The sequence below is a fragment of the Arabidopsis thaliana genome, chromosome 2 (genome assembly GCF_000001735.4).
Source record: "Arabidopsis thaliana chromosome 2, partial sequence".
Classification (NCBI taxonomy): Eukaryota; Viridiplantae; Streptophyta; class Magnoliopsida; order Brassicales; family Brassicaceae; genus Arabidopsis; species Arabidopsis thaliana.
In genome coordinates, this window is record NC_003071.7 from 5,453,738 (window position 1) to 5,479,047 (window position 25,310).

The 25,310-nt window shown below is 39.2% G+C and overlaps 5 pseudogenes across 5 annotated transcripts; 3 read left to right on the top strand and 2 right to left on the bottom strand.

Annotated features, from left to right (window-relative positions):
- Nucleotides 1-118: 118 nt before the first annotated feature.
- Nucleotides 119-2,758, bottom strand: AT2G13175 (annotated as a pseudogene; the record flags this gene model as incomplete). Its single annotated transcript has 1 exon — nucleotides 119-2,758.
- Nucleotides 2,759-9,840: 7,082 nt separating this feature from the next.
- On the top strand, nucleotides 9,841-10,900 carry AT2G13180 (annotated as a pseudogene; the record flags this gene model as incomplete). The annotated part of the gene is made up of 1 exon: nucleotides 9,841-10,900.
- A 5,055-nt stretch (nucleotides 10,901-15,955) lies between these two features.
- On the bottom strand, nucleotides 15,956-17,013 carry AT2G13190 (annotated as a pseudogene; the record flags this gene model as incomplete). Its single annotated transcript has 1 exon — nucleotides 15,956-17,013.
- Nucleotides 17,014-17,851: 838 nt separating this feature from the next.
- AT2G13200 lies at nucleotides 17,852-20,177 on the top strand (annotated as a pseudogene; the record flags this gene model as incomplete). Its single annotated transcript has 1 exon — nucleotides 17,852-20,177.
- Nucleotides 20,178-20,427: 250 nt separating this feature from the next.
- On the top strand, nucleotides 20,428-24,168 carry AT2G13230 (annotated as a pseudogene; the record flags this gene model as incomplete). Its single annotated transcript has 1 exon — nucleotides 20,428-24,168.
- Nucleotides 24,169-25,310: the final 1,142 nt, after the last annotated feature.

Sequence of the window (25,310 nt, forward strand, 5' to 3'; positions counted from 1 at the left end):
AAAACAAACTAAAAACCTGAAAAGATTCAAAAACACCAAACTCAATATCCAAAACATACCAAATACAAGATTCTAGTAATTTGACATACAACTAAAAGGTTTGAGGAATTCATGAGAGTTATGAAGTAGGGAACTTAAGACTAAGATGGTGAAGATTAGATAGGATCGGTTGTGGTTGCTTCAGATGAATGAGTAGCCATAAAGTTGAGAAAGACTGGATCAGTTTGGCGCAAATACTTTTCCACCAAGGCCAAGTGCTCCAGCTTGTCTTTCCGTTCAGCCACAGCTCGGGCTTGCTCTGCCTCACGTCGAGCATTATGAGCAGCCTGCTTTTCGATCTTCTGTTGAGCTTCTTTCAGTTGCTCTTGCAATGACACAAAGGAGGTAGAGTATGCTGCATGTTTGCCCTTTCCAGTGACTAGATCCGGAAGATTATCTTTGAGGCTTCCAACTCCATAATAGTTCCCTCTTGAATCTGTCTATGTGGCCTATGAAAAAAATAGCCAAACCATTAATAAAGAGCTTGAGAAAATGCAGACAATATGCAAGTGAAAATGTAATCTTTACCTCCAGAAAGATGACAATATGGTCCTCTATTGTGAGCTCCCGAGATTCCCCATCTGAAATATTTGAAGTCTCTGCCTCCATTTCCGACAACTTCTCTTGCAGCTTATTCTCATAATTTTTAACAATTTGCTCTGCCTTTTTATTGACATAAGTACCATCTGGTTTGGTATGAGTCTTGATGAAAACCTCACCAACACTCACCGTCCTTCCTAACTCTTTTTACTATGATGTTAAAAATGAAAAAGGCTTAATACAACATATGAACTTAAGACACAAACACATTAAAAAAAAAAAGAAATAGAAGTTAATAACCAGTTCATGTTTGATGTTTTGATATGACTTTGGCCCTGACAAATGGATGTGAGGACCGAGCCCATTACGGTCAGACAAGCGAGCCTTGGAATATATCTGACTCCTCGCTATTGCTTCTTCAGTATCCCAATACTCACACGTCGCTTTCCAGATATGAGAATCGATGATCCATTTAGGGGACTCTCGACTAGTCCTTATCATGCTAACCATGTCTTTCATCCTTCGTTTAAAGATTTCTTCAAAATACCATTGAACTGTACCTGTTATCAAAGGATCCCAATGGTGTGTTTTCTACAAATAAAAAAGAGAGGATGTTAGTGAAAACAAAGCAGCTTAACTTAATACTCTTAAGGCAAGAGGAAGGAAAACTATACCGTAAACTCGAGAAAGTATTTTTCTCGTCTATCCCGAGGAACACATGATCAGCTATAGAACAGACCATCAAATTTATTTGTCCATACTTTAGTAATCTTCCTTAACAGGCTTGAATTTGTGTCCCGAGTAAACCTGCAAGCAATACAGAAGACACTTAATACAATCAAAACCAATACACATGAGATTCAAAACCACAGACAACTAATCATAACAAACACTTAAGACTCAAAACCACAGACAACTAATCATAACAAACACTTAAGACTCAAAACCACATACAACTAATCATAACAAACACTTAAGACACTTAAGACACATCTAATTCAAACATAAAAACACACGCTTAAGACAAAGACACATTCACTCATCAAAACACAAGACACATCTAAGTCAAAAGAAGACACTTAATAAGTTGTGTTTGGCATCAAACTCTAATCAATACATCAAAACCAGCCATGTCATACAAATTATATGACATATACTCATTACTCAGTCCACATAATCAAAGACAAGAATCATGAGTTAATTATGCAACAAGATTGATCCACACATCAAAACACAATACACATCTAAGTCACACATCAAAACAACTAATTAATACACAAGACACATCTAATTCACACATCAAAACAAACACTTAAGACACATCTAATACAATCAATACAATCAATACACTTAATACTAGACACTCAATACACTAACACTCACACACTCACATTCAGACTCTAATCAAAACAATCAAAACCAGAGATCAATTATACACTACTCAGACACTCAAACTCGGAATCTAATCAATACAATCAATACACAAGACACTTAATACTAGACACTCAATACACTAACACTCACACACTCACACACTCACATTCGGATTCTAATCAATACAATCAATACACAAGACACATCTATACTAGACACTCGCACGACTACACTCAATACACTCACACAACAAACCAATACACATGAGACTCAAAACCAGACAACTAACCAAGACACATCTAAGAACTTACCAAGTTGTTTTTGGCATCGGTGTGGGAGAAAGCACGGTGGTCCACGCCTCACGGCCAGGCACTTGAAGCACATCATTTAGAGCTCTGAAACTATCCTCCCGGAGTTCCGGTAACACATCAGCCACAGGTTCGTGGAGGTTGTTGCCTTGAGAAGATGGATGACTTGCATGAGAGTTCTGAAGTGGAGAACTTGGAGGATCTTGTTGTGGAATCGGTCGATTAGATGCCTCGTTTTGGACTTCTTCTGATAAAAGAGGTACACGGACTTCACGATTAGAGGAGTTCTAGAAAAGGGCTTGCGGAGGTGGATAGTCAGAGACTCGGGGAGTGAATGACCTTGCTTGTTGGGGTTGAACCCGGACTCGCTCTTGGGATGACTGAGGTGGAGGATTGTTGTCCGCCGGTGTAAAGTTGTATTGAGGAGGTAGAGGCTTTATTCTATTCCCCGTAGTGGGAGTAGAGGCTCCAGCTCTCTGAGTAACATTGGGTTCCATTTTTCTCTTCCTTCCTCGCTTAGCTAGAGGCATCAAATCGAACTTGTTTGCAAACCCTAGAGGAGACGATTCAATGTGAGAGAGATCCGAGAGATTCGAAGAAGAAGAAAGCAGAAGGAGAACAATTGATGAAGATTTAGAGGAAGGATTGAAGAAACGAAAGAGAGAGATGAAGATTCATTAGGGTGAATCGAAGAAACGAGAGAGAGAGAGAGAGAGAGAGAGAGAGAGAGAGAGAGAGAGAGAGAGAGAGAGAGAGAGAGAGAGAGAGAGAGAGAGAGAGAGAGAGAGAGAGAGGCGGAAGACAAATGAATTAGGGTTCTTCATCAGTCGCTAATCAACACAAATATTGGGCTTTGTTTGGGCCTCGTTAATTTTGGCCCGCGATAATTTTCTCGGGTTTTAATTCAGCACAATTTTTTGATTGTAGTCGCTTATTAGTCGTTAATCAGTCGCAATGTATATTAATGTTTTTTAATAATCATAGGTTTTCATAACTTTGGTGTATATCCAAAACAAAGTTATTTATGTGATTAACCCTTCATACCAAAAACAATGTTCCATCACTATATATCCATTAATATATATCCCTTTTTAATTATTTAATTAGAGTGTAATATATACTTTGTACAATTTTTTAATTAAAGATAGTGCATTTTTACACAAAGTCATAGGTTTTAATTATTTATGTGATTAACCCTTCATACCAAAATAATGTTCAATCACTATATATTCATTGATCTTTATCCCTTTTAATTAATTAATTAGAGTGATATATATATTTGTACAATTGTTTAAAGAATGCATTTTTAAAATAAAGCTTTAAACTGAAATATGTTAGAATTTTTACTTGTATCTTGACAATTACAAAACTAACAGTCTAACTTTAGCATATCTAATTTTACTTAGTATACACAAAATTATAACACTATAAAAATTCGTTGATTATTGTTACAATTTTAACGACTTATTAGCAACTCTTAATTCTCCGACTTACTTATAGTCGTAACGTAGTCGTTACCTGACGACTATTTGGACGACTATTTATTACAGTCGTCATTTAGCGACTATTGAACGTTCCTTTTATTTTAGTCGTAGATCTGTCGCTGAATAGTCATTTAATAGTCGCTAAATGTTACGACTACTTATACAATCGCCAGATGTAGTCGTAAAAACCGTGTTTTCTTGTACTATAATGTGCTCTAATACCACCTAATATGACTTTCCTAAGATCGACACTCTTGAGGTTGAACAGTGGATGGCTTTGCATCCAAAGCAATCGGGAGATTATGAGGATCAAAGGATGTGGGGGGAATGGTCACACAAAGGTTGCGGAAAGGCCTTTGATTTACCGATCTTGAACTCATAGTTGGATATTACACACCAAAGAGAAGAACAAGAGATTGATCTAACTTAAAAAGGTTTTTGATTGAAACGATAGATGAGTTAACAAAGGAAAATACAAGAGTTTAAATAGAGAAGAAGAGAAGGGGAAGAATTAGCTTGGAACAAGTTCCAAGACAACTCGGAAAAGAAAAAATCATAAATGAAAGTGTGAACAAAAATAGACCCTTGACCTTCCAAATTCTTGCTCCTCTTATTGGGCTTGGGCCGGAATGATAATGGGGGATTTGGAAGTGTTACTCAAGCCTCATTAAAAACCTACTAAGGAAAACTCATTGGGACAAAACCTTAGAAGGGAAAAAGAGTACCCAAGTAACACATAGCCCATTCCCAATCGTCTTGGGCTGCTATCGAGTTCCAAACGGTTTGAATGACTTCGTTTGGATGTTTGCCCAAGTGGTTAAGTATTCCTTTAACAGCTTGGTTGAGAAGTCTAGTCTTCGAACGAGTCATAGGACTGGTTGGTTCCGCCAAAGCTTACTCCGCTACAAGCTGCTCCTCCGCTACAAGCTGCCCCTCGGCTACAAGCTCCTCCTCCGCTACAAGCTGCTCTGTTGGTTCAAGTTCCGAGTCTTGCCCGACAATAGTCATATGAGATATTGTTGCCAAATATTATTCATTGTTGATCGGTAATGTGGATCCGTATGTGCCTCCTTAGGATCTACATGTGTTTCAACAATTTTGGCACAAGACAAGTGTACTAAGGCAGTCATGGAACGTTCATAAACATAATTAATTAAGTTACTTTGAACCTTTTTATGTGTTAAACCGAAATCAATTTCTTGTTTGCTTTGATCCGAGAGTAACATTGTTGTGGCTTCTTTTTTATCATCACATTTCTCCTTGGAACTTGTACCATCACTAGCACTCAAAGACAAAATCAAGTGCATTATACTTGAAATTGAGATGATATAAATAAGATGCTTAAAACTTGTTTCGAATATAAGATAATGCCAATATCAAACTACATAGTAAGTTTTGCTTAGTTGTGTACCATAAGTGGTATTCGGTATCAACTTAGCTTTCATGTGAGTGATCTTAGAGGCAAGATCAGCTGGTGTTTTACATGCTTGTACCATACATGCTTTGATGGCTGGTCGATAGTGTAGGTAAAATTGCCTTCAGTTTACTCCCTCAAACCAGAGATCGTCGTTGGTACTTAAGGGTCGAATTCTACAAAGCTCTTTTGTTCACACAAAAGGCATAAGTGTCAAGATTAAGCTAAATGATAATAGAAAAGTAAAAAGAGAGCAAGTAAGCAAATATTAGATTGATTGGTTGTAAGAAAAGATAATAAAAACGTTAGGTCTAGGGTATTCTCAGGAAATAGATGATAGTAGATCTAGAAATAGCTAGATGCGATCGAACCGTTCCTGAACTCAAACCCTAATTATAGAGTAACCGGTGATGTGTAGTGCTGTTGACTATGCCTAAAGCTAAAGATCCCTAGCGATGTGCCAGTGAATCCCTAATTTAAGACATGCATGCTAAACAAATTCGATAAGTTCACCTAAGTAGATAGGCTGATTCTTATTGCACACCTATAAACGTTGACTCAACAAATAGATACCTATTATGGGTATACATATTATTTATGATCAAATTCTACTTAGCTACTCTAGAACTAGCATTAAGAACAAGTAAAGATGAATAATCCTACAAATAACCTAGCAAGTAGGCAATCTACTAAATCATCTATATCCCTAATGAGAAACCCTAACCCTAACAAGCAAACTACTTAGACATGATGGATGAAACAAACAACATGTATGAATAAGAAGGCATAAACAAAATCAATAGAGAGAAAATAGTTAGAAAAGATCTCTTCACTGTTATTGAAATCTTTGATGAAACTCTGAAAACATGGATATGAATAACTTAAAGAACAACTTGTTGCTAGAAAAGAACTTCTTAGATAACGCTTGTTAGGTCTAAACATTGACCTTAAAATATATATGACCTAAAACGTGCAATGACTATTAATGAAAATAAAAAAGTCTGCTAGGGCAAATTTCCATATCTTCGAACTCTAAACCGTCATAGACTTTTCTGGGCCACAACTGGTGTCGGTCGATACCAAAAGGCTGCCGATCGACACTCTCGACTTGATCTGAAAGTGAATTCGTCCTTTGGCTTGTTTTCTTCAGCTTTTGCTGCAAAATGTCTTCTTATCTCCATTCTTGTCCCAATCCATAGAATACTTGAAAAGACTTTAAAAAGACTCTAGAAATAACAAAAAGATTCAAAAACCTATATCTAAAACTTAGCTAATAGATACATCTTGTTTCGGCAACCTTGTGATGATGTTGTTTCCGAAAGTTGCTCCTCAAGACTTATTCAATTCTCAACTTCTTTCGAAATTATTGCTTTGTGGCCTACTTCTTTAGATGTGTCATCCATGTTATGGTATATACCCGCATTATTAACCTTTGGAAAAGACAAGTGCATTAATCTAGAATTGAAAATTTCTAAACTTGAATTTACGAGACAATCATTGGAGCTAGATGCATTCAATTTCACCTCTAGTGATATGGAATCTACTACTTGTCTTTTAGAGCAAGTTGCAGCAAAATTTCCCTTCTTATGACATCTATAACATGTTGGTTCATTTTATTTTAAAGAATCATAGGACTCACCTTTCTTTAGTCCAGCATGCGGTTCAACATATAGTTCAAGTACCGGTACGGGGCTTGTGTTTTCTTTTGCACATGTAACGATCTCATTCTTCTTAGTGGGATCTTGATTCGCAATTTGATTGGAACCAACACATAGATTTGTACAGTTTTCTCGGCTTGGTTCCTTTGGATAGTAAGTGTGTTGACTAGGTTGGGGAAGACTGTGTGGTGCGTTTAATGCCCCACGTTTTGAGAGATGGTTCCTTATACCACAGTCAACCTTTTTCTTCTCGATTCCACCAACGTTTTGCCCTTCCCATGAGTTGTTCAAGAGAATAGTGGAGCTTTTATTCTTTAGGAATGGAATAGTACTTAAAGTACTTATCCATTTTGAGTTCCCATTGTAGACTAATTCTTCCCCTTCTCATGTCTTGCAAAATCAAAAGATTCAGGTCCAAAATACTTATAACCATTTTCTAGAAATAACCTTAGTTTTGTTTGGTAGGTTCGGGTGGGGTTGGATAGTAGTGGGTCTTGTCGAGTGCCATGTTTCAGCTCACCTCCTAATTAATTACTAATCCTTGAGTCTCTCTTAGCTAGGTAATCACGTCTACCATGGATATGGTTTACGCCACATTGATGTTCTCTGAGTCACTTCTTTAGTCACTTCCGGTACTACTCGTGGATATGTGTGAAAGAACTTGTGTCTCGGTTTTGCTTGACGTGAGGCAACAAAGTGTGATGGTCGACCTTCTCTTCACTCCTTGGAGGACGTTGGCAGCCATGACTTCTCTCTGCTTAATATAATTCGCTTTTCCTGAAAAGAAATATCTCGAGTCAATTGATATTTCAAACTATGGCTGCAAAAATCATCATTAAATTTATTGCATGGTTTACAATAGCCTTTATTGGTATTATATGAGTCAGGCGGTTCTGGTTCCGGTACTTCATGGCAAGATTCATCCTCAAAATCTGATTTAGAGTACTATTCATGCCATAGTTCTTCATAACTCTCATTGAAACACATCTCCTGGTTGATTTCTTCCTTCTGTACATAGAGAAATATGTCATTGTTGCTCTTTTGTTTTCGTGGTATTCTTTGCACAAATAAGAGAAATCTGTATCAAAATTAAATGAACAAAATAAGGTAAAGAGGACAAAATATGAAACTTTTTATTTTCTAAAATCAATGCCAAAATAAAAACAAAATTCATCTAAAATATCAAATGTGAAACGAATTTTTATTTTTGTTTACTAGTTTTATAAAAATAAAAGTTCAAAAATTCAACAAAATATGATTTTTGTGGGTTTTTTAATAAATCAAAAATAAATAATAAACTGAAGAAAAATGTTTTTTTTTTAAATAAAGATCTTGAAGCAAATAAACAATAACAAAGCAAGAAACAAATTTTTAGTTGGTTATCAAATTGATAACAAAATAGAAATCGTAAAAGATATAGGTTGAAGAGATACAACCTTGGGGATAGGACCTTTTGAATTTCGGATACCAAGATGATGCAAGAATTGGAGCAAATCCAACTTTAGATCAGTTGATGATCAAGAGTTTCAAGCTTGCCACCCGGAAGGTGGGCTAATGAAGGTGGTGATCTGACACGATGGCGATCACTTCTCTCGTGTGGGACCCATTCAAGGGGAATAGATGGATAGAAGGGTGATTGACTCGCTCAATCAGTGGGGTAATCGGCACACTCTATCAATGAACTAATTAAAGATGTTGAATAACTCAACAAATTTAATCCGTAGATTACTAAAGTACTTAGTGACTCACTCACAAAGAACTACAAACAACTGACAAAGACTCAACTTTGACTAGAAAACGTTTGTATACTTTTTAAATGATCAAGGGTCCTTTACAATGAACGAAATAATGAGCTTAAATAGGCTCAAATAAACCATTCTACTACACTAAAACAAGAAACAAATCGCAATATTTAATGAAATATGGTCGTTGGAAATTATTGTAGGATCTGTCCAAATAAGGCAAGTGAGATGTGCCTTGTATCTTGTCAACTTGGGGAGAAATTTGTGACGCCATGGACGATTCTTGATGCTCTGGAATGTCTTAAGTAGACGCTCAAACAAAAGGGGAAAGTGCCATGAGACAATGATGACAAACAGGTCCAAATTTGGTAATTATTGCTCCTAATTGATCTGCCTGATCAAGTGTGGTTTGGTGTATCTTAGAGCTTGTAGTGAAGCATCTAAGTGATCTAGAAACTCTCTAGGCTGCCAAACAAAGCTTTGAGACACATCAAAATGTACAATAAGTAAGATTTCCTTGTGTATAGCTTCATTTGGTATGGTACAACAAAAGGTAGTTCAGCGTGTAGATTAGCAAGTGGTTCAGCAAGTAGATTAGCGAGTAGTTGAGCCGGTCTGTCAACAAGTTCATCACCTATATGTACTTGTGATATCTTCGAATCAATTATTTTGTAAATGATTCCTTGATGACTTGATGTTGTCTCGTTAAAAGCCTTTCTAGGTAAACCCATTCTGACAAACACTAGATAAGAGAAAAAGAATGCAACAGTCATATTTCCACAATATGGTGACTCGGCTCGTTGGTCTTTGACTCCACTTGAACCATCATTTGACTTCTTAGGGTTAATTTGCTGGTGAATAATTAACCCTAGGCCTTATGCTTGTTGAGACTCCAATTGGACAAGAGTCGTGCATAATGCTCCTTATTAATTGGTATGATACATGTACCGGCTAGTTTGGTGTGCTCCCGATTTGGTTTGGTTTGGATGTCCGCATCAGATAGCCAAGTCAAGGTCTCATCTACCTGCTTTGTGGATAGCATATCTACATCAATTCACATTTTCTATTAACCATAAGTCGGGCAATTTGAATCGCGTAGCCGACGCATTGAGTAGGCGTCATTCTTTGTTGACTATAATGCACGTTGTTGTTCGAGGTTTTGCGTCTTTCTCGGATCTTTATGAAACAAACACATTTTTAGTCCAATCTTTGGCGAAGTTAAAGATGGTTCTTGTTCCGACATTTTGCTCGCGGATGGGTTTCTTTAACTTGTTGGTCGTGACCGGACTCGCCAACTTGTTTTTGCTTCATATTTTTGGTCTACACTTCAACGTGATGTTGAGAGATTTGTGGAGCGTTGTCAGGCGTGTCAGTTGGCAAAAGGAACAGCTTTTAATGCCGTTTTATACCTCTCGAGACTGGTTCTCACCCAACCCACGACATATTGGAGTATAGATTTTACTTTGGGACTTCCTTAAACTGAACTAGGTAACAACTCTATATTTCTTGTTGTGGATCGTTTATCTAAGATGACTCATTTTGTGCCTTGAAAGAAGACAACATATGTGGTGCATATAGCTCAACTGTTTTTTCCAAGAGATTTACCGATTTCATGGTCTTCCCACATCTATCGTATCGGATCGGGATACAAGCTTCTGAAGTCATTTTTGGCATTCTTTTTGGAATTACATACGAGTCCTTATATGAGTATGACATATCATCCGCAAAATAATGAACAAACCAAAGTTACAAATCGGGCTTTTGGTAATATCTAACGCTGGTTTGTTGGAGATAACATTCGAGCTTGGGAAGCTGGCTTGTATCAAGCTGAATTCGCTCATAACCATGCAACTAATAGGAATTCCGGATTCAGCCCGTTTGAAGTTGTTTATAGCAGTCCTCTTGATTTAACAAGTTCTCCTGATCCACGGCATATTCATGGCCACACAATGGAGTTTGTTGAAGCATTAGAGAAAAGACATCAACAAACTCGTGATCAATGGGAGCTTTTTGCAGTTCGCTACAAAACAAGCTGATTTGAAACGACGTGAGGTAATTTTTGAACCAGGCGACATGGTGTGGGTAGTGTTGACGATGGATCTTATGCCATCACATGAATACAAGAAACTTCTTTCTAGAAAGATTGGCCCCATTGAAGTCATCGAGTGTGTCAATGCTAACATGTACCGCATTCAACTTGCACCTCACCTCAAGACATCAAATGTGTTTAATGTCAATTTTCTCTCCAACTTTCGTGGCGATAATGACATTCCAGATTCAGAGACAAATCTTCTCCAACCCAGAAAGACCTTATGCAGCGCATCTAGACACAACTCTCCCCACCGACACTGTCTCTTATGCTTGTAAGGAGGCATCCGATTATTGATTTAAATTTGGAGCATTTCTCTTGTTTATCGGTTATTCATTTAATCAATGATTCTCAAGTCTATCTTTTACGGCCATTCAAGTGAATCAACGAACTAACAACAACCCCTTCTCTCGGTTATTTACAGAAATCAACGAGTTAAAGTTTTTCTATCGATTACACTGCGTCAATCTATATAACGTTTTTACAGCGCTTTTTGTCTTTAATGTTTGAATTTCTTTCGCTAATGATTTAATTAAGACTAGATCATAACCCGTGCTATACAGCACGGGCATTAATATTTTGTATAAATTAAATTGTATATTTTGTTTGAATTACATAAGAATTAGTATAGTATAGTATAAAAGTGATGCCATAATATTTTTCAATGTTTTTACTATTTGCATATAATGCTGCATTAGATTGACTTTGTTTAAAAATGTTATTTTTATAATAAATACAACATATGTAGTTTTAAGTAAATGTGTAAAATTTGTATAGAGGTTGTTTTGGTAAGAAACATGTTTCCTTTGTATTAGAGGATATTTTTGGCCTAACTTAGAATTAGTCTTTCTATAGTATTTTGGTTATATTTGTGGACCTAATTGGGGCCTATATTAGATTATCTTTGATAGAGCTGACAAAAAAACGGACCTGATAACCAATCCAATACCCGAACCAAAAAACCGGGTTAGGGCGGTTAAAATTTTAGGAAATTTCCTTATTGGGTAAAGTTTTAGTAATCCAGTGGATATCCGATTGGTCCGGAAATTGCCCGTTACCCAAAAAGAGTATTCAAAAACCCAAACATTAATTTAATATCTAAAATATTAATTATATTTAATCGTAATATTATCTAATTATCTAAGATTATAATTATAAATCTAAATATGTCAATTAATTTTGGACCTAAATATCCAAAACAACTAAACTATTCAAAAATTATTTGTTATGTTTGTCAAAATTTAGTAAAATATATTCAAATATAATTACATTTATTAAAACTTAACAAATTTAAAAGTTTTTTTTTGTTTGGAGACCCCCTATCTACATACAAGTTTCCCGTTTCTATTTTTTTGGGTATTTTTAGGGTCTGAAACTTTTTATCCAAACTGACCCAAACCCAACTGGATCCGACCCGAACGAGAACCGAATATTTAGAATTATTCTATTAGGTAGTAAATCATATACCCATTAATCCCAAATCCGAACGGGTTCTACCCGAACTCGAATGGGTTACTCATATGTCCAACCCTATTCTCTGATTTAATTATCTAAAAACTCCAAAAAAACATATGTTTTGCTGACTACTTTTTATTCAAAAAAATTTACATCCTCTTCTGCCAAAATCATTTCATAAGACATCCCAAAACCCTTGGAATAATGATTTCATGAATGAAGAATCATAATTTGAATATACCAAGAGGTTTTGAAAGGTTTTAAGTTTTTGATAGGTGTGTATGTGAGAAGGTCCAGACATCGTGATGTTAATCTGCTTATTTATAATTTTAACTTGCAGTATAGCGCATGTAGACTTATATTTTAGTTAAACTAAAAACTTTTATTGTAAAGATGATTATAAATATATGACATTATTTTATTTGATTTTAAATGTATAGTAAACTGCGAGTTGTATATGTTTTGTTGATATTATTTATATTGTTTAGTATTTAAAATTATACACTTGTATTTTGATTGTTAATTTTAAAGTTTCACCTGTAGTATACCATCTTGTATTAAAATCGATTTAAACCCGTCAATTCTACGATTTTCCAGCTTGTATTAAAAATTGAATCACATCATACACATAAGAAAATTTAATATGTTATTAATTATTGTAGTATATAAGATTATAAATTTTTAAAATAATATGTATGAACTTGAATATAAATATTCAAATTATGACCCAGTACTCAGTAGAAAATTTTCTTAAATCTATTTTTGACCCGTTATAATATTTTTCATGTATTGAACAGTTTATATTCGTTTTTAAAAATTCAAATTATAGCATATGCGAAAAAACTCTAATTACTTTTTTATAACGATGATATTATTTTTTCGCAAAAATAGAATCATATAAAGATGAGAGGTGAACTATAATAATTAATAAAAAATTAATATGATAATTTAGATATCAAATCTGATTTGTTGATTTTAATTGGTTATTTTTTTGAAAATTAATAATATATTTCGTTTTTTAATTAAATTAGTATTTGACTTTTTATTTTTCAAGAGATGAATTAATTTCTTCTTTAAATTTTATTTCTAATGGCATACCTATGTAATTACTTACAAAAAATAAGGTTACATTTAAAATATACTTCCCAAATAATATAGTAGGATAGATCGGATTTTACACAGTTTAATTCTGTTTGGATCATGAATAACTTTAATGGGTCAGGTTACCTGGTTTTATTGTGCTCGAATTCTAGATAACATTAATTCTTGAAAAAATTAACCATTTTCTACCAAAACAAATAATTCGAAAAGAATTTAATTATGTAATAATGAAATTTAACATATATATAATATCTCTAAACTAACCATATTATTTATTTACCTTAACTAATTTTTTAAAACCTCTCTACCTAATTTAAATATATGATTGTTCTTTCACTTTTATTTGATCTTATATTTCATTTATTTTAAATTTATGTAAAATACATATAATTAATAAAAGTTATATTTTTCTGTATATAATGTGATATTAAAAGTTTGAAACAAACATATATTATTTAATCGATGAAAAAATAATGTGTACAATGTCCACATTGCTTAAAAGAATTGAGCAATGGTTAAGAGCATATTATATAATAAAAAAGACTAAAATGATTTTGAATACGAATGAACAAGAAACTTGAGTTATCAGATGTCCAAAAATTAAAAGTGTTTGGTTTAGTGCGCTTCTCTATTTCAAAGAATGGAAACTTTTAAAAACTTTCAAAATTTTATAATATTTAACCTTTATTAAAGTGAATATTATAATTGTTTCAAAAATTAAATTTTTTATGAAGTTTTAAATATTATAAATATTTTAAATTTTATAATACGGCGAAATCTAGAGTCGACTAGTTTAGGTTGATAATAATACGGAATGGTATACAACGGGTAAAATCCTAGAATTAACAATCAAAATATAATTATACAATCTTTAAAAATAAAATAAAAATTAACAAAACAAATACAATTTAAATTTAAAAATTTCGACCACATTATAAATATATAAACTCTATACTACCGTTGATAACAACATATACTTATAGATCATCTTAAAAACAAAAATTCAATTTTTGTTTAAAGAGAAATAAAGGCTTGTGGTGTACGGCAGATTAATATCTAGTAGGATTGAAAAAAAATCATTTTGAACTATGTTGAGAGGAACAGGGCTGATTTATGTAATGAGTTGGAGAAGCTATGAATTAGTTTTTTATTACTCAAAATAATAGGATGTGCTTTTTTTATTACTCAAACTAATGCAATGGACATCAACAAGACAATAATAGCTAACTACAAATGTATGAAAATGGACGTAATTGTTTTTCTCGGTAAGCCTATAAAACTTCCACTAGAAAATGTTCGACAATATCAACTTACTTGAGGAGTAAATTATCTCTTTCTAAAAGATGCAAGAGATACAAGAAAGGAATTGAAGAAAGAAAATTCAAGAGTAAAGAAAATACAAATAATATCAAGTTGAACAAAAGTTGTAAGTGTTGAAACTTTTTTGACAAAACTTTTCCGTTGACTTTCCGGCCAAATTCCGGCCAAACGGCTGAACGGAATTGTCAGGTCATTAGTGCATGGGAAAGCTGGTAAAGAGTAATACAAAATGGTATACTCATACGTCAAAAACGGAGTTCTATTGAATGAGAAATAAGAATGTAAAATGGGACACTTGGGCCAAACCGGACCAAACCGAACCGAACCGGGCTGCGGGTTGTCAGGACGTTCCGTCGTCGGCTCAAGGGCTGTCGGGCTTGCGGACCGTCATGCTTGTGAGTTATTGGGCTTCCTGAGTTGAATATTAAAGAAATATTCTCAGGATAGTCTCAAAATATTCTCCTGATAGTTTCAAAATATTCTCAGGATAGTCTCAAAATATGTCATGCATATTCTGAGAATATTCTGCAAAATCCTATCTCCCTCTACTATATAAAGAGACCCAACCTCTCATTATTTCTTAAGCTCTTAAACATAAAACACTCTAAATTCTAAAGTCTCTCCTCTCTCTTGCTTCTTAAAAGTAAGTTCTTAGTTTAGTAGTTTTGAGAGTATATTGTAGATCTAGTTCGCTTGAGTCTAATACTTGTGTGCTCAGGTATTAGTTCGTGATCGGTTGTATCCTGGGATTCATAAATCGTGATGTCCAAAAAGCACTTACGGCCGATTTATTGAATTAAGGAAAAAGATGTCATATCTTGCCTCCGTGATTTACTTCTAAACCTTAATTACTGCTATTGTAATTTATAATTATTATCAATATTTAATAAAATTTGTACTTGTTTCTCAATTCGGTTTTTGAGCTCCTACAATCTTAATTCAATAAATCCGCTTTTACCTTATCGCTCTAGACGGATTGAGAATTTTTCGAATTTTTAAAAAAAGATTTCAAAATCTTCTAAAAATTGTTTTTTCTATCATCTTTGGGTGCTTACGCGGAAGGTTTATAGAAGAACGTTCTTACTTCTTTCTTTCTCCTCTTTCTAAACTGCTTCGCAAATGCTACGTAGCGATTGTTGTGGACAGTTTCTTATATAAACTTCTCTAGTTTCCAGGAACGCTCATACTTGAGTGAGTTTGTGAAACGCGAAACAAGTTTCTGCGAACGCTTCTTAAGCGAGTTTGCAAAACTAATTCGGTATAATTTAGTTACCTGAATTTTTTGGTTAATATACTAATCAGATCTTTTTTTGTGAACAAAATGACTAAGATCAACAACAACAACAAGATTGTTGGCAACACCACAAGTGTTGAGACTCCTGATGAGGTAGCTTTGCGCCTTGCGAAAGACCTTGAAAAGACACAGATCACCGATTCTGGTATGGACTCGATTTAACATTTTTTGGAATTCGGACTTGTACCACAGCGCCTTCTTCAGAGCAGAGAGAGCCGCGACGTCATTGATTCCCTTGACTTTGGCTAGGGTGGATCGGAACTTTGTGAGGAAATCCCTAAGTGGCTCATTCGGCTGTTGAGACAGCGACCACAGGTCGGCATCAGACGTGTCCGGATCGATTAGCACCGAGTATTGCTTGAGGAAGAGCGTCGATAGCTCCTAAAAACTGTCAACAGAATTTCCTTCGAGTCTTGAGAACCAATCTAGGGCTGGTCCTTTCAAATGCTCAACGAACAGGTGACAGAGACTAGCGTCCCTTTCCTCACGCCTGAACTTGGCTCGGGCCACAGAAATTATGAAAGACTTCAAATGCCCCTTTGGGTCGAATGACCCGTTGAAATACTCGATCCTTAACTTTCTTGGGTCTAAAATTATCGCGTTGGAGATCTTGCGAGTGAAAGGAGTGTTGTGGGACTCTTCTAGAATACGATTGATGTTTGGGGCCGAGGAGACTGCGTTATGCATCTGAGACCTCATGAGCTTCATCTCGGTTTCCGCCTTGGCTAGGGAGAGCTTGATAGCGTTTATTTCTTGCTCCCTAGCAAATTCCTCAGCCCATTGAACGTTTTCTTCTGAATCCTCACCGTCAGAGATTTCGATCTAGTCGGCCTCGGCAGCTTCAGCTCGGGGAATAGGAAATTGCGGGTCGGTTTCCTCCATTTGATTTGTCGCATTATGGTCTTCCAAACTGCCGGTTCTGCTCGGTTTTCTTCGATTGCTAGCGCGGTCCGGCGGAAAGGCCTCGTCGTGTTGCCAGGCGTGTTGAACACGAGCCGCGTTGGATTGAGGTCCGTTGCTGCTCGTCGATCGTGAAGATGTCGTGCGCTAAAGCAGGTACTCATGACCTGTCCTTGGGAGGTAGCCACCTCGAGCTACTGTGGCAAAGACCGGTTTGTCTGTTCCTGATCGTCCACCTTCTTCTGGAGTTGTGCCATCATTCTGGTCAAAGACAACAAGTTGGGGGGCAAACTGTTGGGGTCGGATATCACCCAAGTACCCGAGCCAATCGGAGAGACACCATCAGTGCTTCGGAAGTTAGGCTCAACGCTATTCCGGTTTCGGTTACTCCAGGAAACACACCCCGAGCCGGGTGCGATGAAATATCGAGACCCAAGGGAACACCTAGGATAAACGATACTTGGCTCAAATGTTATTCCAGAAAACACACCCGAGCCGAGTTTAACTATCTCGGGGATCGTTTGGGCTCAGTCTGGAAAGCGTGACATTCGGTCCGAGCCCAAGGTGGAATATCCACCCGAGGAGAATACTTGTACGAATTCAGCGAAAGGTCAAGATATCATTTCCGAGAAATCCGGTGAAGGATATCAAAGAATCTCCGGGGATATTATCGAATATGGAAGTTTCCTGAAACTCCCGAAGAATAAGGAAGATTTCCATGTAGAAAAGATCCCCTATTGCCGACTCGTAGATAACATGAAATATTCCGAGAATATCGCGAGAGGCGGTTTACCAAGGTCCTATATAAAGCGCCTCAAGGGACAACAAAAGGACACACACAAAAACGCTCTCAACTTTATGCTATCAAAACGCTCTGACTTTGGCAAAACACCTATTTTTTACTTTTCTAAACACTTGTACGATCAAATCATCATCACTTCAATAATAATATAAAGAACACCGTCTACAGTAATCAAACAATTCTGTTGTTCTTTGAGAGTCTCGTAAAGATCCGTTCTTTGAAGGAACCCTAAAACAATTTCGATTAGTTTCGACTCTTACAATTTGGCGCTAGAAGGATGGGTAGAGATTTCTCTTACTCAGAGAACACAGAACCAGCCGATCAATCAACAATGACCAATAACCAGATCCCCGCTACAATCGTTGACGCAGAGGGAAACTTAATTCCTCCAATCCAGACGAACGCTCCTGAGGCCACCACTCCCGCAGTCCTAGCAGAATTGAGAAACATGATGGCACAACTCCAGAAAAAGGTGGACGATCAGGAATAGGCGAACCGGTCTTTGGCACAGTAGCTCAAGGCGGCTACCTCCCTAGGACAGGTCAAGACTACCTGATTCGGCGCACAGCATCTTCACGATCGACGAGCAGCAGTGGACCTCAATCAAACGCGACTCGTGTTCAAGATGCCTGGCAACAAGACGAGGCCTTTCCGCCGGACCGCGCCGGCAATCGGAGAAAACTGAGCAGAACTGGCAGTTTTGGGAGACCATAACGCGACAAATCAAATGGAGGAACCAACCCGCAATTTCCTATTCCACGAGCTGAAGCTGCCGAGGCCGACCAGATCAAAGTCTCTAACGGTGAGGATTCAGAAGAAAACGTTCGATAGGCTGATGAATATGCTAGGGAGCAAGAAATAAACACTATCAAGCTCTCCTTAGCCAAGGCGGAAACCGATATGAAGCTCATGAGGTCTCAGATGCATAACGCAGTCTCCTCAGCCCTAAACATCGATCGCATTCTAGAAGAGTTCCACAACACTCCTTTCACTCGCAAGATCTCCAACGTGATAATTTTAGAACCAGGAAAGTTAAGGATCGAGTACTTCAACGGGTCATCCGACCCGAACGGGCATTTGAAGTCTTTCATAATTTATGTGGCCCAAGCCAAGTTCAGGCCTGAGGAAAGAGACGCCGGTCTCTGTCACCAGTTTGTTGAGCATTTGAAAGGACCAGCCTTAGATTGGTTCTCAAGACTCGAATCAAATTTTGTCGACAGTTTTCAGGAGCTATCGACGCTCTTCCTCAATCAATACTCGGTGCTAATCGATCTGGGCACGTCTGATGTCGACCTTTAGTTGTTGTCTCAACAGCCGAACGAGTCATTTAGGGATTTCCTCACAAAGTTCCGATTCACCCTAGCTAGAGTCAAGGGAATGAATGATGTCGCAACTCTCTCTGCTCTAAAGAAGGCGCGGTGGTACAAGTTCGAATTGCGAAAGGAGTTAAATATGTCCAAACCACAAACAATCTGGGACGCTTTGCACTGAGCCTCGGATTATGTTTCCCATGAAGAAGAATTGGAACTGCTGTCGAATAGGCAGGAGCCGCCGAAGCAAACGCCTCATGGCGAAAAGTCCTAACCTAGCGCTTCGAGCCACAAAAAGGGTGCTCTAGGCGGGACGTTCGTACACCACAAGGTACAAAACTTCTTTGGAGCCCACAATTATCACACCGATACACCCCGAGGTCAAGGACGAGGCTGCGGCCGAGGTCGATGACGAGGCTGCGGCCGAGGTCGATGACGAGGCTGCGGCCGAGGTCATAGACGAGAATCTTATACTTGGACGAAGGACCAACCCGCAGGAAACGAGCAGGAATACTGCGAGTTGCACAAAAGCTACGGTCATCATATCTCCAGGTGTCCTAGTTTCGAGGCGAAGTTTGTAGCTAAGTTCCTAGTTAAGTGAAAACGGTGGAGGCCTGAGTGTAACGCCCCCAAATCATATCTCAATTCATCAAGTAAACTTAGTTAAGTCCATATTCATTTAGCCTAGTCATGCACCAGTCCGTTCCATTCCTTAGTGATAGTATCATCAAGTTCGTCAAATTCCCATATTTACTTTAAGATTCAAGTTCTAACTTAAGTCGAATTCCGATTAGTTAAGTCTAAGTGAGTAAGCATGCATATAATCTAAAGACTAGCTCTAGAAAACATGCAAACAAACACACAATTCGACCACAACTCACGGATTCGGTAGTTCAGAAAGTTTTCTGGGTCTCGGGCAGAACTTCTCGAGCACGGTCGATGATCCCTTACTCACGGTCATGTTTTCTTGATAACAAGCAACAATGTTCTAGTCTCAGACAATGTTTCCTCGATCGCGGGCAAGGTTTTATCGATTCGGGCAAGTTTTTCTTAGTTTCGCTCAAGTTTTTAATCGGACAGCCTTTAAGTCTCTCTCTTTCCTTCACAAAAAAAAATTGGGCGGAGAGAGCTCTATTTATAATCCCCCCAAGGTCATCCATGCAGCACCACCCGCTGCCACATATTCGTACAGCTGCTGCGCACACAAGCGATAGGTGTCTCGGACGACAACGTGGTGAAAGGTGGCGACGGGTGTCACTCGACCGCCCCATCAACTTCGGCTCCAAGACTCAGTTGACTTCGTCTCCAAGGTTGGTGACTTTAGCCGCAAGGCACCGCGAGTGGGGTGTCCTACTAATGTCGGTTCCGCGGCCGGTGAGGCAAACTTCACCGCGGCACGCCTAACTTCCATCTTTGCCCATTCGTGCCCATTCTTGCCCTTTAATGTTTTGGCACCGTTTGGACACACTTGGTCAATTGGCTTTGCATTCAGACAAAATTTTCTCATTCGGTCCTTTGGCCGTGCCCGATGCCCTTACGCGGGTCACTACATTCTCCCCTCCTTAATAGAATTCGTCCTCGAATTCTAACCTTCGGTCATTCTCAACTTCCACGAATTCTCCCAACATTTTTACAAGGGCTTTGAATTTCCTTGTCCAGATTATACAATTGCCTGCTCCTCGAACCGAGCTTCCTTTCTTTTGCATGTTTCCCTGAAATATGCCCGATTTAGACTTGTCTCGAGCCATCCAAGTTCAATTTCTTTTCTCCGATTCTTCATTTGGTCGGACGTTGCTGAGGTAGTTCCGATGGGGTTTCGAACTCAAACATAATCATCCGATTCTTATACAAGTGATTTCTCACTCATATAATGGTCGACCATACACAAGCAAGAAAATACTTAACTTATCATACATTCAAAAGGTTCATATAAGTTATAAGTACCAAATTTTAAACTTAGTCTTATATACTATTTAAAAAATTTTAAGCCGTAACATATTTACATACAAAATTTCGCAATGACTCAGCCGATTCTATAATTAGCTAAAAAGTTAACTATATTCTTCCTAGATGATCTTACGGACCATCGGTCAAGGGTTCCTACACTTGGGGCACTCACATTTTACCCACAAAAACGAGGGCATCCATTCATTCAAACACTTCTCCTCCCTCGTCGCCGTCATTAATGGCCCGATTCCTCTCGTAGATCCTTCGCCTGCATTTGGCACAACCTATGGGCAGTACATGGACGTCAGCACCTTTGTCTGGTCCCCGGAAGACTTGCCTGGAGTAAGTGTCGAAATCGTCGCGCACGAGCTCAACGTTGATCCAACGTTTAAACCTGTTAAACAGAAGAGGAGAAAGTTAGGTCGGGAGCGAGCGGAAGCTGTGAAAGCCGAAGTAGAAAAATTGCTAAGGATCGGCTCCATCACTAAGGCAAAATATCCCGAGTGGCTCGCAAACCCTGTCGTGGTGAAAAAGAAAAACGGCAAGTGGAGAGTATGCATCGACTTCACCGACCTGAACAAAGCCTGCCCAAAGGACAGTTTCCCAATGTCGCATATCGGTCGCCTCGTGGAATCAACCTCAGGGGACAAATTGCTATCGTTCATGGACGCTTTCGCTGGATACAACCAAATCATGATGAACTCCGAGGACCAAGAGAAAACCACTTTCTACACAGAGCAAGGAATTGTTTGTTAGCGAGTGATGCCATTCGGACTTAAGAACCCCAGGGCAACTCACCAGCATTTTGTCAACAAGATCTTTACATTACAGATCGAGAAAACAATGGAAGTGTACATCGACGATATGTTGGTAAAATCCATGGAAGAGGAAGAACACGTAGCCCATTTACACGGGTGTTTCCAGCAGCTTAACCTCTACAACGTCAAGCTTAATCCGGCCAAATATCGCTTCTGAGTAAGATCCGGTGAATTCCTCGGATATTTAGTCACGCATCGCAGCATCGAGGCAAATCCGAAGCAAATCGAGGCGTTATTGGGAATGGCATCGCCTCAAAACAAACGCGAAATGCAGCGTCTAACTGGAAGAGTCACAACCTTTAACCGATTCATCTCCCGATCCACCGACAAGTGCTTGGCCTTTTACGACGTGCTTCGGGGAAACAAAAAGTTCGAATGGACAACCCGATGCGAGGAGGCTTTCCAGGAACTCGTACCTGGCGACCCCACTGATCCTCGTGAAACCTGTAATCGGAGAATCACTCTATTTGTATGTCGTCGTATCGGATACTGCGGTCAGCGGAGTTTTAATCCAAGAAGACAGAGGCGAACAGAAGCTGATCTTTTATGTCTTACAAATATTTACCGGCGCAGAATCTCGCTACCTGCAAATGGAAAAACTCGCCTTAGCAGTCGTAATGTCAGCTCAAAAATTGCGACCCTATTTCTAATCCCACTCCATCGTGGTAATGGGATACATGCCGCTCCGCGCTGTCTTGCATAGTCCCAGCCAATCGGGTCATCTGGCTAAGTGGGCAATTGAGCTCAGCGAGTATGACATTGAGTATCGGAACAAAACATGTGCAAAATCCCAGGTCCTCGGTGACTTTATCGTCGAACTACCTACAAAGGAAGCTTGAGAGATTCGCTCGATATAACTTGTCTACTGCACGTGGACGGCTCGTCATCAAAACAAAGTTCGGGCGTGGGCATCCGTCTCACCTCCCCCACGGGCGAGGTTCTCGAGCAGTCTTTCAGATTGAATTTCGAGGCAACCAACAACGTGGTCAAATACGAAGCACTCGTGGTCGAGTTTAATCTAGCTCGGGGGCTGAAGATTGCAAAAATCTAAGCTTTCTACGACTCTCAGCTCGTCGCGAATCAGTTCAACGAAGAGTACACGACTTGGGACAAACGAATGGAAGCCTATCTGGCTCTTGTACAAGATCACGCGAAGCAGTTTCACGAGTTCAAGTTGACGAGGATTCCCCGAGGGGAAAATACGTCGGCCGACGCCTTAGCTGCTCTGGCCTCAACATCCGACCTGAACATGAGGAGAGTCATCCCAGTGGAGTTTATCGAAAAGCCAAGCATCGAGCTCGACAAAGTGGAACATGCCTTCCCCATACAGGTCGTCGCAGGTTACGAAGATGCATCAGATAACAGCCCGAGCCTGGGTTGCGATTCAGAATGGATAGAACCCATCAGAAACTTCATATCCAAAAGAAAAGTGCGCTTGGATAAGTGGGAAGCTCGGAAGCTGAAAGCTGAGGCTGCGCGTTTCGTTCTAGTCGAGGAGAAACTCTTCAAGTGGCGGTTATCCGGACCCTTAATGACTTGCGTGGAAAAAGAAGCAGCTCGCAAAGTCATGAAAGAAGTTCACGGAGGCTCGTGTGGAAATAATTCTGGGGGAAGAGCCCTAGCCATCAAGATAAAACGCCTCGGTTATTTCTGGCCAACGATGATCAAGGATTGCGAAAAATGCCAAAGGAACGCGCCAACGATCCATCTACCGGCCGAGCTCCTGTCATCAATCGCCTCACCATATCCATTAATGCGTTGGTCGATGGACATAATCGGCCCTATGCACGCCTCGAAGCAAAAGAAGTTAGTTCTCGTCTTAACCGATTACTTCTCTAAATTGAGAGAGGCCGAATCATATGCCAGCATCAAGGAAGCTCAAGTCGAAAGCTTCATGTGGAAACACATCCTATGTCGTCACGGGGTCCCTTACGAGATCGTTACAGACAATGGCTCGCAGTTCATATCAACCCGCTTCCAAGGTTTTTGCGATAAGTGGGGAATCCGTCTTAGCAAGTCGACACCACGATATCTCCAAGGGAACGGTCAAGCCGATGCCGCAAACAAGACGATCCTCGACGGCTTGAAGAAACGGCTCACCGCAAAAAAGGGCTCGTGGGTCGACGAACTCGAAGGTGTTCTATGGTCACATCGAACGACGCCACGTCGAGCCACATAAGAAACCCCATTTCGCATTAGTCTACGGAACGAATGTGTGATTCCAGCCAAAATGACGGTACGAAGTCTACGGTGGAGCATGTCTCCCGAGCATGAAACATATAATACTCAAAGGATGCTTGACGAGCTAGATCTGGTCGATGAACGAAGAGATTCAGCCCTAGTGCGAATATAAAACTACCAGAATGAAACTGCTCGATCCTACAATTCAAATGTCCGACATCGAAGATTTCATGAAGGAGACCGAGTTCTCCAAAAAGTCTTTCAAAACACCGTCGAGACGAACGCTGAGAAACTCGGGGCGAACTGGGAAGGACCATACCAGATCTCTAAAGTCATCCGACCCGGCGAAAGCCATTCCAAGATCTTGGAATGCAATGCACCTAAGGAAATACTATAACTAAATTTGAGGTGACTAAACTTGAACTACGAGGTGGCTTGATCCCTGAAAAGGGTACGTAGGCAGCTCGTCTTCGGACGAGTTCAGCTACCCCTCCTATTAAAAAAGGGGGAAGTGGGTCCGTATATCCATACTCCTATCTATTATTTATCTTGTAAGTTTCCGACTTCGGCATAAATAAAAATCATTTTCACCTTTTTAAACGCTTCGGCTAATACGATGAGCGACGGCTCATAGTATCTTTTACGCCTGCTCGGCTACAGCGCGCTATATAAGTACGAGATAAAATCTATCAAATTACTTCTGAGCAGAATTCTTTTATCTTCAAAAACCCGGTTATACTCTAACACCGGTACCCCAGGTCGTTTCTAAATGCTGGTTAAGAAGTGAATCGGATATATTCGCAACCGAGAAGTTTCACTCAAAAGCAAGTTCTTTCACACTGGCCCTAGTCAATAAAACGCTTCGGGAACGAATAAGTTTTTAAACATTCAAGCAAAAAAAAAAATCCCAAACATAAGTTCTACAATAATAAGTGGATAAAGCCATTCAGGCATAGGTTCTACAGAAATACGGATAAAGCCGTCCAGGCGCAAAAATCTAAAGAAAAACGCCACGGGTATCTACTCAGGCTGTTCAGTGAGGAGAGTCCCTGCGTAAGGCAAATACGATCCAGACTGATCTGTGACCCCTACTTCATCCGCGAGAGTCTGACCAATCTATGACCTCTAGGGCTTAGAGGAGCCGGCTCGGGAGCAAGGGCTTTGAGCTCTTCCTTTTATTCAGATGTGAGACGAACGAGATTCACCTCCGCATTGGCGAAATCCTTGAGCCAATCTTCAACGTGTTTCTTCTCGGTCGCCAAGGATCCGCCATCTTCAAGCACCTTGATCAGCTGTGCATTAGCCCGCGATCACAACTGATCGTTAGCATCCTCGAAGAGCGACATTTTCTCCTCGGCCACCTTGAGCTTGGCGGTGAAGGTCTCCGATGTTTCTCGCCTCGCCGTTTGCGCAGCCCGAGCCACTTCGCTGTCCCTAAGTCCTCTCGCTTCGGTGAGCAGTCGCCTGCAGCGAACAACCTTAGAGTCCATCTTTTGGTTGCGCTCGGCCACCCTGATGGCAATCTCCTTGTTGA